Genomic DNA, 14,868 nt, shown 5'->3' with positions numbered 1-14,868 from the left:
TGCAGTGTGAAGCAGACTTGTCAGACCTAAGGACAGATAAACACAACCTCTTGATTTCCAAGCACATCAGTGGTTTGGGTAGCTCCTGCTAGAAATACAGAATTCCCAAGAAACAGTCTCAAAATGTCCAGGCTTCCACCAAGAAAAAAAAAAGTAATTTCTCAGACGGAACTGTCCGTGATCATTTTGCTAGCCCCTTTCAGGCTTACACAACAGGTCCCTCCTCCGCTCTGTCCATCAGCATGCCTGGTGCCTGTGGATCTGAACCTTGGTGAGTCTCAAGCCTGGATCCCAGCTTTTTCACAGACTCAATGCTAAGTGGTGGACTGTGCTTCCTGCACTGTCCATATCCTCTTCTCTTCTTCCTTTTTTTTTTTTTTAAAGATTATTTATTTATTTATTTGACAGACAGAGATCACAATTAGGCAGAGAGACAGGCAGAGAGAGAGGAAGGGAAGCAGGCTCCTCACTGAGCAGAGAGCCCAATGAGGGGCTCAATCCTAAGACCCCGGGATCACAACCTGAGCTGAAGGCAGAGGCTTAGCCACTGAGCCACCCAGGCGCCCTCGCCTCTCCTCTTCTTGATGATGGTCTTTGTTTTCCAGCTTGTTTTTAGTGTGTCAACAGGGCCACTGGAAAACTCAAATGAAACTGGACCTAAACGGAACCTCTAAAGGTTCTGAAGGTCTGAAGCTCCCTGAAGTGACTTAAGACTACAGAAATGGGACCCAGGTGACCCTGGGCCTTCTTAAAGTTTGTGGTCTGTTTTTACTTTTTCCACTTCTTTGTTGTTGTGTTAATACATCATTAATTTTTGATGCAGCGTTCCAAGATTCATTGTGTATGCACCACACCCAGTGCTCCATGCAATACATGCCCTCCACAATACCCACCACCAGGCTCACCCATCCCCCCACCACCCCTCCCTTCCAAAACCCCCGGTTGTTTCTCAGAGTCTCTCACAGTCTCTCATGGTTCGTCTCCCCCTCCGACTTCTCCCAATTCACCTTTCCTTTCCTTCTCCGTATTTATTCCACTTCTTTACCAACCCCTTCACTTCGCTGCTGTTTTCACATTCCTGTGAGGAATTATGCTAAGTATGGACAAACACTCCCATACCCCCCGCCCTCCAAACAACATGTATGTTCTGAAGGACTGCTCTAAACCCTAGGCCAGGCTTGCCACACGTCCGTGAGATTAGCAAATGCATCTCACTAGGAGCACACACAGGCTGTCTCTGAAGAAAAGCATTGCCAGCCAGTCTCCGTGGGGAAAGAGCTGCTTCAAGACAGGCTAATCATTCCCAGTCAAGCTGGGTGCTGCAGGATGGTGTGTAGACAGCTGTCGGCCATGATTACCGAGAAGTAAGCCGGCTCTAGGAGGCTAGGGAGGGGTTCTGAGTCCAGACTCAGCCGGTACTCAGATAGTGGTAATAGTAATTATATCTGAAGTGTCTGCCACCTAAAGAGGTGACCTCATACACAGTGTCTGGATAAATCATCCAGAAAGCTCCAGCAGGAAGTTGTCCTCGAGGAGGCTCTCCAGTTTTTTCTCTTCAGATTATGCACTCATCAAGATAAAATATCTCAGTGGCTTCTGTTCACATAAATTATATGGCTCTGAAATGCCAATTCTGTATCCAGACAGGCAAATCTTTCAGCCAAGGGAGTTTTTATAACGTAAGCTTTACTAGGTACTTCCTCCCTCTTTCTTGTATACTCAGTTACCCTGGTTTGTCTTTTATTACTGTAAGCATGGCTTTTGACTAGAGGAAATGAAAGCATTGACATTTTTGTTCATTCATTCATTCATCCTTAAAAGGAGACTGATGCTTTTGTGATGTAAAGATGTTCCCTGGGAAGCAATGACAGCCTCGGCTGGAATAGCAGATTTAACAACAAATACATTATTCTTGCAGAATTTTTCCTTGTGCCAGGAAAGCAAAGTGATCTGAGCTTCACCAGGGAAAGCTGTTCCATCCATGAGAATTTGAAGCAGTGGAAAGGGCTCCAGATTCCTCCGTGTTCATTCCAAATGCAGACTAAAATGCCTCGCACTGTACACTTGTAAATTAACTCTCCAATACGTCTTTAACTCTGTTAAAATCTAGATACCAGAGGAATAGGGAGGCAACAAATTTATCACCCATAATTTATGCCTGAGTCTGAATGAAAGATTTGAGAGCAGATTTTGCTAGAAGGGGAATCACAGAATGTTAGAGTCCAAAGAGTCTCTGGAGAATATCAAACCCAATCTCCCAGTCCTACTTTATACTTTCTAAGTGGTCCTTGAACAATGCCAATCAGTCTATGGCACAGGTCTATGGGAGGGCTTTTCTATGGAATTCTATCATAAAGTGATAATGATCCTAATTCTATTGTTTGGAGCAAAATATAAGACACTCCCTTTTTTACCTAAAGGCCTTCAAATACTTGAGGATAATCATCACATTTCCACTCAGTGTTCTGTTCTCTAGGTTCTTGTCTGTTCTTTTGCCCCGTCTTCTTATGATATGATCTCCACGGGCTTCCCCCAACTCTCTCTGCCTGCCTCTCTGCCTGCTTGTGATTTTTCTCTCTCTGTCAAATAAATAAATAAAATCTTAAAAAAAAAAAAAAAAAAAAAAAAAAAGCAAGCTTATGGTATGATCTCCGGATCCCTCATGTCCTAACTGCCATCTGCTCAACCCCTTCCAGTGGATTGGTGTTTTTAAAATGTGGTGCCTAGGGGCGCCTGGGTGGCTCAGTCTGTTAAGTGGCCAGCTCTCGATTTTGGCTCAGGTCCTGGTCTCTCGGGTTCCTGGGATCCAGCCCTGTGCTGGGCTCTACCCTTAGTGGGGAGTCGGCTTGGGTCTCTCTCTCTCCCTCTGCCCTCCCATATGCTTACATGCTTGCAGTTGTGCATGCTCTCTCTCTCTCTCAAATAAATAAATCTTTAAGAAAATAAATATATAAAAATGGGGTGCCTAGAAATGAAGACAATATGCCAGGTATTCTGTGGATCATGTTCACTCCCTAAAATTACAATTCTCTTCTAAGAGCCCACTCTGATCTTGGGAGCTTAAGGCCAACTTTCTTCCTCATGAAGTGATATCAAGTCATGTCCGCCCCTCCCATCCTGTGCTTATTTTTCATATAAAATTTATATTTACCCATATTAAATTTCTCCTTCACGCTTCTAGTCTTGGCTGTATCTTGATTCTGGCATCTTTTGTGCCTGCTCTTCTGCTTAATTTTATGTCATTCTCAAATGTGACAAACAGCTCTCCTGTATACATTTATCAAAATCACAGATAACAATATTGAGTAAGAGAGGGACAATCCGGGGCGCCTGGGTGGCTCCGTGGGCTAAAGCCTCTGCCTTCGGCTCAGGTCATGATCCCAGAGTCCTGGGATTGAGCCCCACATCAGGCTCTCTGCTCAGCAGGGAGCCTGCTTCCTCCTCTCTCTGCCTACTTGTGATCTCTGTCTGTCAAATAAATTAATTAAAAAAAATTTAAAAAAAAAAAAAAAAGAGAGGGACAAGCCTGAGGTTTGTGGCATGCCACAGAGGACCCGCTTCAGATGGAAACAGATCCACTGCAGGGCACTTTCACATTCTATTCTGTTCTTTTTGGGGGGGGGAGTATTTTGTTTTGTTTTTTGTTTTTGTTTTTAAGTAGGCTATGTGCTAAACATGGGGGTTGAACTCGTGACCCCGAGATCAAGAATTACATGCTCGACCAAACGAGCCAGCCAGGCGTCCTTGCATCCTGTTCTTAGTCACTTTCTACTATGATTAATGTTTATATCTCACAATTAGCACAACGTCTGGCATGGTGCAACTTAACTGTCTGTTGAATGAATAGCGTCCATTGTATTTCTCCACTCAATACACAAAAATATATGTCTGTACATACACTTTATACTTGACTCGCTAAATGGAATATACTTTCTTTCTGCACTATCTTCCCTAATGTATTAATGTAGTAGCCCATATAAAAGGAAGTGAATTTTTTTTAGAATAACTAATTTAGGGTCACATTTTTGCACAACCCAACATTTTGACCTTGGCATAACATACCTGCCACATTGGGAAGCTTAACCTTATTTGGAGTTTGGCTACTCTGTTGACTAGGTCCTGGTCCTCAGTTTTCTCTGCTATCCTCTGGGAGCTGAGAACCTTTTTGTGTGATACCAGGTAAGTCCTCTGCTTTCACATATATTTTCAATTGCCTGTTATATGCTCTCACCCTTTTATTATCTTTTCCTAAATGTCCATGGAGCTTAGCAATAACCGCTCCATTTCATTGGCTATAAAGGTATGATTTGCCTCATTTACCTCAAAAGCCTTTGGACCTTTGCTCCAGGTTTTATATCCCCTTCCATTGATGTTACTCTCCCATGCACTGAAATTGGAGGTTGTAACAACTGGATCTCTCTCTACCTAACACCACGGGCTCTGTGTGCTCCACCTACCAGCAACTAGGCTATAAATGACCCAGCTTCTAAACTGATCTTACCTTCTGTGCTCCCAGGCTACTCCTGGTACTAGTTTCTCCAGGAAACAGACAGACAGAATTCATCATGCAGGGTGTTTATTAGGGAAAGCTTTCACAATCAACACCTGTGGAAGGAGGGAAAGAAAGTAAGATTTGGGAGGAGGGAGAGGTCAAGTGGGAGCTAAAACAGTCAGTCAGTCCCCAACAATGGGCAGAAATAGCTAGACCTTTATGACCCTCCTCCATCTATCATTGGATGATGTCTTCTCTAAAAGGGCAAGCTCTTGAGCCAACTGGCTCTCTGCAGCTAAGACAATCTCAGAAGAGTCTATTAACCAAAGTCTGTCCACTGGCAGCCCTCCCAAAAACTGAGAGAAGTTTTTCCTTGTCACAAAGGAGTTAATATGAAGACTATGCAATTAGATAAGATTCTTTTATTAACTATTTACTTTAAGAATTTCTCATGCTTGTTAGATGTTAATGCTCTCAGAATTGATCCACAGATTCCCAATGAAAATTGCAGTAGACAGTAGACCTTTGTGTAAAGAAAAGACAGCATTCATTAAGTTAATTTAGAAAGCTGTAAAGTCAAAGGCAATTACTAAAGAATAATAAAAGGAATGTAACTTCCAAAACCAGGAGCAAGGGAAAGTGAAATAAAAATTAAAAACAAAGAAAGACAAAGCAAACCCTGGATCAATCCAAAAGAAGGAAAAGGGATGACACTAAATTAAGTGGTAAAAATAAGTTCAAAAATATTCCAATAGGGGTAAATATTTAATTATTAAAAGACAGCAATGGTCAGATTAGATTGTAAAAGCAAAATCCAGCCATTTATGGTTTTAAGAAATGACTTAAAGCCTAAGTACACAGAAAGTTTGAAAGTAAAGAAATGGAAAAATTGTACCAGGGAAATTTTTAATAAAGGAAAGCTGGTGGGGGCACCTGCGTGGCTCAGTGGGTTAAGCCTCTGCCTTTGGCTCAGGTCATGATCTCAGGGTCCTGGGATTGAGCCCGCATCAGGCTCTCTGTTCGGGAGGGAGCCTGCTTCTCCCTCTCTCTCTGCCTGCCTCCCTGCCTACTTGTGATTTCTCTGTCAAATAAATAAATAAAATCTTAAAAAAAAAAAAGAAAGAAAGCTGATGTAGTAAGAATTATATCTGAAAAAAATAGGTTTTAAGATAAAAAAATTACATGACTAAAAAATATATCATGTAAATTACATAATAATAATACAAAGACATAATTATTTAATAATATGAACAATTTATTCAGGACAATATGGAAATATCTGCACACTTAATGATAGTATAAACAATTTATTCAATGAAAATATCAAAAGTTAATTAATGACATTATGAATAATTTTCTGGGAAAATATGACAATCCTTTACTTACATACATACCTGCCAGCATTGCATATAAGCAAAACCTGACAAATGTACAAGATGAAATTTGGAAGATATTAATCTGTCACCTATAAATTGCTAAGATCAAGCAGCTTAAAAATTAGTAGGACAGAGAAGATCTGAATCATATAATGAACAAACTTTAATCCAATGGACATAGCTTACACAATGCATGTAAAAGACAGAGACATACTCTTTTTTGGACAAAAATGGACTACTTAAAACTGGGCCCTAACATAAATCTTATGCCAAATAGGTGTGCCTGGGTGGCTTAGTGGGTTAAAGCCTCTGCCTTCGGCTCAGGTCATGATCCCAGGATCCTGGGATCGAGCCCCGCATTGGGCTCTCTGCTCAGCCTGCTTCTACCTCTCTCTCTGCCTGCCTCTCTGCCTACTTGTGATCTCTGTCAAAGAATAAATAAAATCTTTTTTAAAAAAATCTTATGCCAAATCATTGACATAACACCCCTCTCATCACAATCTAATAAAATTAGAAATCAATAATAAATTGAAAGCTGATTTTTTAAAAATTTTTAATTTTTTCTTATCATATAATGTATTAGCTCCAGGGGTACAGGTGTGTGAATCGTCAGGCTTAGACACTTCACAGCACTCACCATAGCACATACCCTCCCCAATGTCCATAACCCAGCTACCCTCTCCCTGCACCCCTCCCCCCTGGAAACCCTCAGTTTGTTTTGTGAGATTATGAGTCCCTTAAGGTTTGTCTCCCTCCCAATCCCATCTTGTTTCATTTTTTCCTTCCCTAACCCCCAAACCCCTACGTTGCCTCTCAAATTCCTCTTATCAGGGACATCATTTGATAATTGTCTTTCTCTGATTGACTTATTTCAGTCAGCATCATACCGTCTAGTTCCATCCAAGTCGTTGCAAATGGCAAGATTTCATTTCTTTTGATGGCTGCATAGTATTCCGTTGTATATATATACCACATCTTCTTTATCCATTCATCCATTGATGGACATTGGGCTCTTTCCGTAGTGTGGCTATTGTAGACATTGCTGCTATAAACATTTGGGTGCATGTGCCCCTTCGGATCAACACATTTGTATCTTTAGGGTAAATACCCAGTAGTATGATTGCTAGTCATAGGGTAGCTCTATTTTCAACTTTTTGAGGAACCTCCATGCTGTTTTCCAGAGTGGCTGCACCAGCTTACATTCCCACCAACAGTGTAGGAGGGTTCCAGAAAGCTGATTTTCTAACATCTAAGATAAACATTTAACTATGCTCAGTATTATGATTTCATAGATGATTTTATGACTTTCCTGCAAGGTTTTTTTAATTTATTTCCCCATCACCAACCAAAGTCTCCTTGGCCAGAATTAAGTCTAGCATACCAGGTTCCCTGTTGTTTACTCCTTCTTTTAAGAGATAAAATAAGTAAAAATAAATAAATAAAAGAATTCAGAGGGGCGCCTGGGTGGCTCAGTGGGTTAAGCCGCTGCCTTTGGCTCAGGTCATGATCTCAGGATGATCTCAGGGTCCTGGGATCGAGTTCCACATTGTGCTCTCTGCTCAGCAGGGAGCCTGCTTCCGTCTCTCTCTCTCTGCCTGCCTCTCTGCCTACTTGTGATCTCTGTCTGTCAAATAAATAAATAAAATCTTTAAAAAAGAATTCAGAAATGGAGATGACAATGTCACGGAAGCAAATTGCAGATGGCCTGGCCAGACTGAGCATGGGAGAAATATTTTACTATTTTTTTTAAGGTTTTATTTACTTATTTATTTAGAGAGATTGAACATGAGCAGGGAGAGGGGCAGAGGCAGAGGAAGAGGGAAAAGCAGACTCCCCTCTGATCCTGGAATCATGACCTGTGCTAAAGGCAGATGCTTAACCAACTGGGCTATCCAGGCACCCCAGCAATATTTTATTTTTAAGTAATATCTTCTTAATACACATTATTAATCTGAGATAATAACAATGGAATCTCTTAACCATGTAGACGTGTTAAAAGTATTATTTGACTGAAAGCAGAACATGTGATAAAATTTTGTTCTTCCTTATCTGCCATTTTATCTCTTTATTTTTAAGCATTTTTTAAAAGATTGTATTTATTTATTTGACAGAGAGAGACACAGCAAGAGAGGGGACATAAACTGGGGAGTGGAAGAGGGAGAAACAGGTTTCCAGCGAAGCAGGGACCCCGATGTGGGGCACTATCCCAGGACCTAGAGATCATGATCTGAGTTGAAGGAAGATGCTTAATGATAGAGTCACCCAGGCGCCTCTTATCTCTCTCTCTCTCTTTTTTTTTAAAGATTTTATTTGACAGGCAGAGATCACAAGTAGGCAGAGAGGCAGGCAGAGAGAGAGAGACAGAAGCAAGCTTCCTGCTGAGCAGAGAGCACAATGTGGAACTCGATCCCAGGACCCTGGGATCATGACCTGAGCCAAAGGCAGAGGCTTTAACCCACTGAGCCATCCAGGTGCCCCTCTCTTTTTTAAAAGGAAAAGATTATTTATTTGAGAGAGAGAGTGCATGTGCCCAAGCGGGGGAGGTGGTGGGTAGGGACACAGGGAGTGGGTGAAGGAGAGAGAGAATCTCAAGCAGACCTCCTGCTTAGCACAGAGCCTGACAGGGGGACCCAATCTCAGGACCCGAAGATCATGACCTGAGCCAAAATCTAGAGTCATATGCTTAACCGACTGAGCCACCTAGGTGCCCCTGATTTCTTGTGAAGTTCTTAACCTTTCCGTGCTCCAATAGTCTCATCTATAAAATGAAGATAATAATAGTACCAATATCATGGGACTTTGTAAGAATTAAATGAGTGAATACATTCAAAGTGCTGAAGTCAGTATACATAGAATAGCTGTTATTAAATAGACTTGCTCTTGAAATTTAGTTTAGAATTCTCTTGATTTTTTTTATGTATCTTTTGCCAAATACATTATTTTTTTTCTTAAGATTTTATTTATTTACTTGAGAGAGAGAGAAAGGGCATGAGCAGGGGGAAGGGCAGAGGGAGAAACAAACTCTCTGCTGAAGGGGACCCCAATGTGGAGCTCGACTCCTGGTTGCCCGGATCATGACCTGAATCGAAGGCAGACCCTTAACCGACTGAGCCACCCAGGCACCCTACCAAATACATTCTTGCAGGACTTTTCGTGACATTCTCTCTCCCATGTTTTATGGATCACAGTTTAGAAAACTCAACCTCTTCTAGACATCACTGTCAAAACTGTTTGCTTACTTTGCTTAGTCAGAATTATAAAATGTCAAAGAGATTTTTTTTTAAATCTGTGTTTCTAAATTCTTCCATCTCCTACCCAGTATGTCAGTCATTAGAAACACATTTCAGACTTTTTCTGATTATATCTATTCTTTCTATGTAAATCAGCACATGTGGATGGACTCAAATACAAGTTACAGAGCTTATAAATAAGCCTCCTTCCATAATCCTTAGGGCAAAAAGAATAATCAGCCTACTCTGTGATCCTTCCGGTGCAAAATATCCATATGCATTTCTAAACAATAAAAATGAACAATCCAAAAATAAAATTAAGAGAATAATTCCATTTATAATATTATCAAGTAGTATAAAATATTTAGGAATAGATTTAAAAAAGAAGGTGCATGATTTGCCCACTGAAAACTAGAAAACATTGTCGAAAGACATTAAAGGAGGCCTAAATAAATGGTTTGGAAGATTTAATATTGTTAAGATGGCAGTACTCCCCAGTAGAACTACAGATTCACTGCAATTCATATCAAAGTTCCTTCTGCCTTTTTGCAGACATAGGTAAACTAACCCTAAAATTTATGAAGTTACAAGAAACCCTGAATAATCAATTTTGGAAAAAAAAAAAAATGAAGTTGAAGGACTTACACTTCCCAATTTCAAAACCTACGACAAAGCTATTGTAACCTCAAAATGGTGCAGTACTGGCATCAGCATAGATGATATATAGATGAAAAGAACAAAAATGGGATTCCAGCAATAAACCCATATATCCATGGTCAATTGATTTTTGACAAGGGTGTAAAGCCAAGGCAATGAGAAAATAATAGTGTCTTTAACAAATGGTGGTAAGATAAATGGATAGATATCATATGCAGAAGAATATAGTAGGACTCTTACCTCACATTCTATACAAAAATTAACTCAAAATGGATCAAAGATCTAACCATACAGATTAAAACTCTTCATGACCTTGGATTTGGCAATAGATTTTTAGGTATGACACCAACAACACAAGGAACAAACAGGAAAATAGATACATTGGACTTCATTGAAATGATCATCTTTTTTTTTTTTTTAAGGTTTTATTTATTTATTTGACAGACAGAGATCACAAGTAGGCAGAGAGGCAAGGATAGAGAGGCGGGGGTGGGGGGGAAGCAGGCTCCTTGAGGAGCAGAGAGCCCGATGCGGGGCTCGATCCCGGGACCCTGAGATCATGACCTGAGCCAAAGGCAGAGGCTCTAACCCACTGAGCCACCCAGGCGCCCCTCAAAATGATAGTCTTTTGTGCATCAAAAGACCCTATCAAGAAAGTGAAAAGGTAACCCACAGAATGGAAGAAAATGTTTACAAATCATATAGCTGATGAAAGTCCAGTATCCAGAATATATAAAGAGTACTTATAACTTTATAACAAAAATAGAAATAACACAGTTTAAGAATGGGCAAAGACCTTGAATAGACCTTTCTCCAAAGAAGATATATAAATCATCGATAAAAACACACAAAAAGATGCTCAACATCCTTAGTCATTTAGTCACTAGAGAAACACACACATGATACCATTTCACATCTACTAGGATGACTATAATAATTCTTTTTCTTTTTTAAGATTTTAATTATTTATTTATTTGACACTCAGAGAGAGAGCACAAATAGAGCAGCAGACAGAGAGAGAGGGAGAAGCAGGCTCCCCGCTGAGTAGAGAACCTGACAGGAGACTCCATTCCAGGACCCTGGGATCATGACCAGAGCTGAAGGCAGACACCCAACCATCTTAGCTACCCAGGCGCCCCTATAATAATAATTTTTAAATAGAGAAATAAGTGTGGTGAAAATGTAGAGAAATTGGAGCCCTTATACTCTGCTAGTAGGAATGTAAAATGGTGTAGCTGCTGTGAAAACTAGTGCTTCCTCAAAAAGTTAAAAAGAATTACTATATGAACCAGCAATTCTACTCATAGGCATATAATTCCAAATTTAAAAAACAGTGTTCGAACAAAACCTTTTGTACACGTGTTCATAGTAGCATTATTCATAATATCCAAAAGGTGGACACAACTCAAGTGTCCCATCAACAAATGACTGGACAAACAAAATATGGAATATTCATACAATGAAATATTGTTCAGCCACAAGAAGGAATGAAGTGCTGATACAGGCTACAATATGGTTGAACCTTGAAAAGATTATGTTAAGTGAAAGAAGGTGGCAATAAATACTATATTTTTTGTTACTCTATTTATATGATATGTGCAGAATAGGCAAATCCTTAGAGACAGTAAGCAGATTAATGATTGCCAGGGGCTGGGAGGATGGTACATGAGGAAGTGACTATTAACAGGAGCAGAATTTCTTTTGGGGGTGATCCAAATGTTCTGGACTTAGGTAATGGTGACGATTATACAACACTATAAGAGTACTAAAAGCCACTGAACTGTACAGTTTATTTTTATTTTATTTTATTTATTTAAAGATTTTATTTATTTGACACAGAGAGAGAGAGCACAAGCAAGGGGAGCAGCAGAAAGAGAGGGAGAAAAAGGACCCCTGCTGAGCAGAGAGCCCAATGTGGGGCTTGACCCCAGGACTCTGGGATCATGACCTGAGTCTAAGGCAGACGCTTAACCTATTGAGCCTCCCAGGTAACCCTGAACTGTACACTTTAAAATGGTGTACAATTTTCCCAAATTAGGGGATGGAAATCCTAATTGACAGATTCAAGAAGGAAATTAGAAGTTAAGAATAAAAGATGAGAATGACTTTTTTATTCTCAACATATGTCATGATCCATTGTTAAACTGACCTTGTAAAGTTAATTTGTTGCAAACAGATTGGGGTTGACTCTGCAGGTATGGAGGCTGTGTATTCCAAATCTTCTTTTAACCATCTTATTTAATTGTGCTATTTAAAAAAAATGATTTATTATATATAAAACAACAGGCTAGACAAATAAGTAAGTACACTTACAATTTAAATAGTGGGTGATTCCTGTTGCTTCAGGCAGGGCTTCATGAGCCTTGGAAAGGAATTTGGGCTTTAAAGTCAGGGGTGTCTTGATAAGTTTCAAGTTCTAGAAAATTCATAGTAACTGCACTGGGAGAATGACATAGTAGGGAATCAGTCTATTTGCAGAAATCAGTTAGGAACCTTTCAGTGGCTTAGATGAGACTGATGGTGGTATGCACAGAATTAACAGAGAACGTGACCAATTTATTATATTAATCAGAACTCTTTCAAAGAGACAGAAATGACCTCGAGGAAACTCTGTTATAAGTGAGGAACTGTTGATTCCAGGGACAAAATCATGGAAAGGCCAGGGAACTGCTGGCTCTGGGATGACTGGAAGACTAGATGGGGGAAATGGAATGCTGCCATCTCCTTCTATTTTTGTTCTCATTTCTTCTTATCTCTGAAAGTTCGCTGTTCCCTCTTTTAGGCTGGGGAGGGTACATGACCTGTTGGTGGCTCTGAATTCATGTCCTTACAGCTTTTGATGAAAGGAGACCTGCTATCTTTGATTCGGAAGAGATTCAGAATGTAGTGTCCCAGGAAAAGCTGCCATTGGCCAGGTTCAGATCATGTTCTTATACCTGGACTCCTGTCTCCAAGGGGAGAGGTACTTAGACTGTCTAAGGGACATGATCATGCCAGTGGTCAAGGAGGTTAAGGTCCATTGCCACGTAGGCAAAGGGGAGATGCAGGCCATCCTGAACAGACACAAGAGGCACTGCAGAGTTAATGGAATTTGGCGATTGATTGATTATGCAGGAAGGGCAGGAATGAGCCAAGTGTGACACTTAGATTTCCAACATCCTGGGAGGATGTTGGGGCTATGCTCTTAGACAGGAAAGAGAAGAATAGATGCAGGTTTGAAGAAGACAATGAGTTTACATTTGTAACCTGGGGAGTGCTAAAGCACAATGGGACATCCAATTTGAGATGCCCAATAACAGGCCTGATTTCCTAGAAGAAACAACTGAGCTGGATGGAGATTTGGGAATCATCAGCATTGAGAGTGACGGTGAAGCCCCAGGATTGGAGGCCATCTTTCAGAGCGAATGTAGAATGAGAAAAGAGTGGTTGAAGACAAACTCTGGAGAGAACCACCATCTGAAGGAAGGACTGAAATGACTAAGAAGGAACAGTAAGGAGTAGGAAACCGGGAGAGAATACTGTTACATATATTCTGGCTCACGGTGGTTGGAAGAGCTTGCAAGGAAGGATGAGAAAGCTGGTGGCAAAACGGAGAAGGAAGTCATAACCTTTCTAACAAGATAGGAACATATCAGCTAACAAAGCAAGTAGTGTGTGATAGGTGCCAAAATGAGTTCTAGGAGGGAGGGAGAGAAGAAGCATTATGGATTGGGGCAGCCAGAGGAAGTGGGATTTAAGCCAAAAATGCCCAAATGGGTAAGACTTGAATAGTTGGAAATAGGAGGAGAAATTCCAGGTTCGAGGAGTTTTTGAACAAAGGAGGGACTATACCAGGAACATTCAGGAGACTTACTTATGTTGAGGTTTGATAACAGATAATTTCAGGAAACTGAGTTTAGGCCAAATGGAGAGGCTTTGAATGTCAAGCTAAAATATCTGATAATAACTGAGTTAGTAGAGAGTCTTCAGTGGTTTTAGATAGTCCCTTAAAGAAATTGCCCTGTTGTTGCTGCTATTATTTTGTCCTGTGATGTTTTGTTTTTGTTTTTACCTTTCAAAGACATCCCTGCTGGACCAGCCCCTATTGTATGAACCACATTCTCTCCCATCACGTTGTATTTCTCTCTTTTGTTTTAGAGAACATTAGGTGTGACTCTGACGCTCTTTGAGTGTCAAAGCTGCTCTGGGACTGTTCAGAAGCTTTCTCCAATAGGTAGGTAAGTTTTCTTTTCTTCCATCCTATTAGTTCTACTTACATCTCTCAGGGACCATGTGAAACAATTCCACGTTTTTCTCAAGTTTATGTTCTGAGGATGCTTATAGAGTTTCCACATTCCCTCTACTTTGAGCTTAGCCAAGGTATACATGTTTAATTCTTTTAATCTCTCCCCCTAAGTCACTCCCTCTGGCCTCTTAATCATCCTAATTGCTCTTCTTTGAATGGCAGCCAACTCAGTATGTGCATCTTCCTTGTGAGGCCATGAGGAACATACTATTCCACGTGTGGTCTCACTAGACCCATAAATTACCATCCTCCGATGGCTGGACACGTGGGACTGCCCCCCCTCCAACTCTCCCCCTTCCCACAGTGCAACCTGGCCTTGGTAAATCCCTTATCCAACAGGTTATCCTTCCATTTCCAGGTGGCCTTTTCCAAAGCTTGGAACCTCTGTTCACCACGTGCTCTCCCCCAACCTCCTGCCCCAGGAGGTCTCTCACTGGAGAGAGACTTGGGCCCAGGAGCAGGCCCAAGTGTCTGTGGAAAGTTGCAGCTAAGCTTGCACAAGTAAATCTTGGAAAGGGGCAGGCTGTGGAGTGCCCAGAATTAGAGGATGCTGCGGCCTGCCATGAGCTCTCTGGCCTGCAACGCTGTGAGCATTTAAAAAGGTGCAACTTGGAGGCTGCTTCCCTGTTTCCAATTATCCTTTTATCTGTGCTCTGGCCCCTCTCCTTACCTAAGTGTTTTCATAGCTCTCAGCCCTTACTGTTCAGCTTTGGGGGGGGATAAACGTGAAACCAAACAAATTATAAATATCCTGTTTCAAGATGTGTTATCACTCTGTGACTAGAAACCCTCAGAAGCCCGAGTCTTTTGAAAGCTCTAGTTCTTTTT

This window comes from Mustela nigripes, chromosome 12, assembly GCF_022355385.1.
Source record: "Mustela nigripes isolate SB6536 chromosome 12, MUSNIG.SB6536, whole genome shotgun sequence".
NCBI lineage: Eukaryota > Metazoa > Chordata > Mammalia > Carnivora > Mustelidae > Mustela > Mustela nigripes.
The sequence above is the reverse complement of the archived record's forward strand: the minus strand, read 5'-3'. Positions refer to the sequence as shown.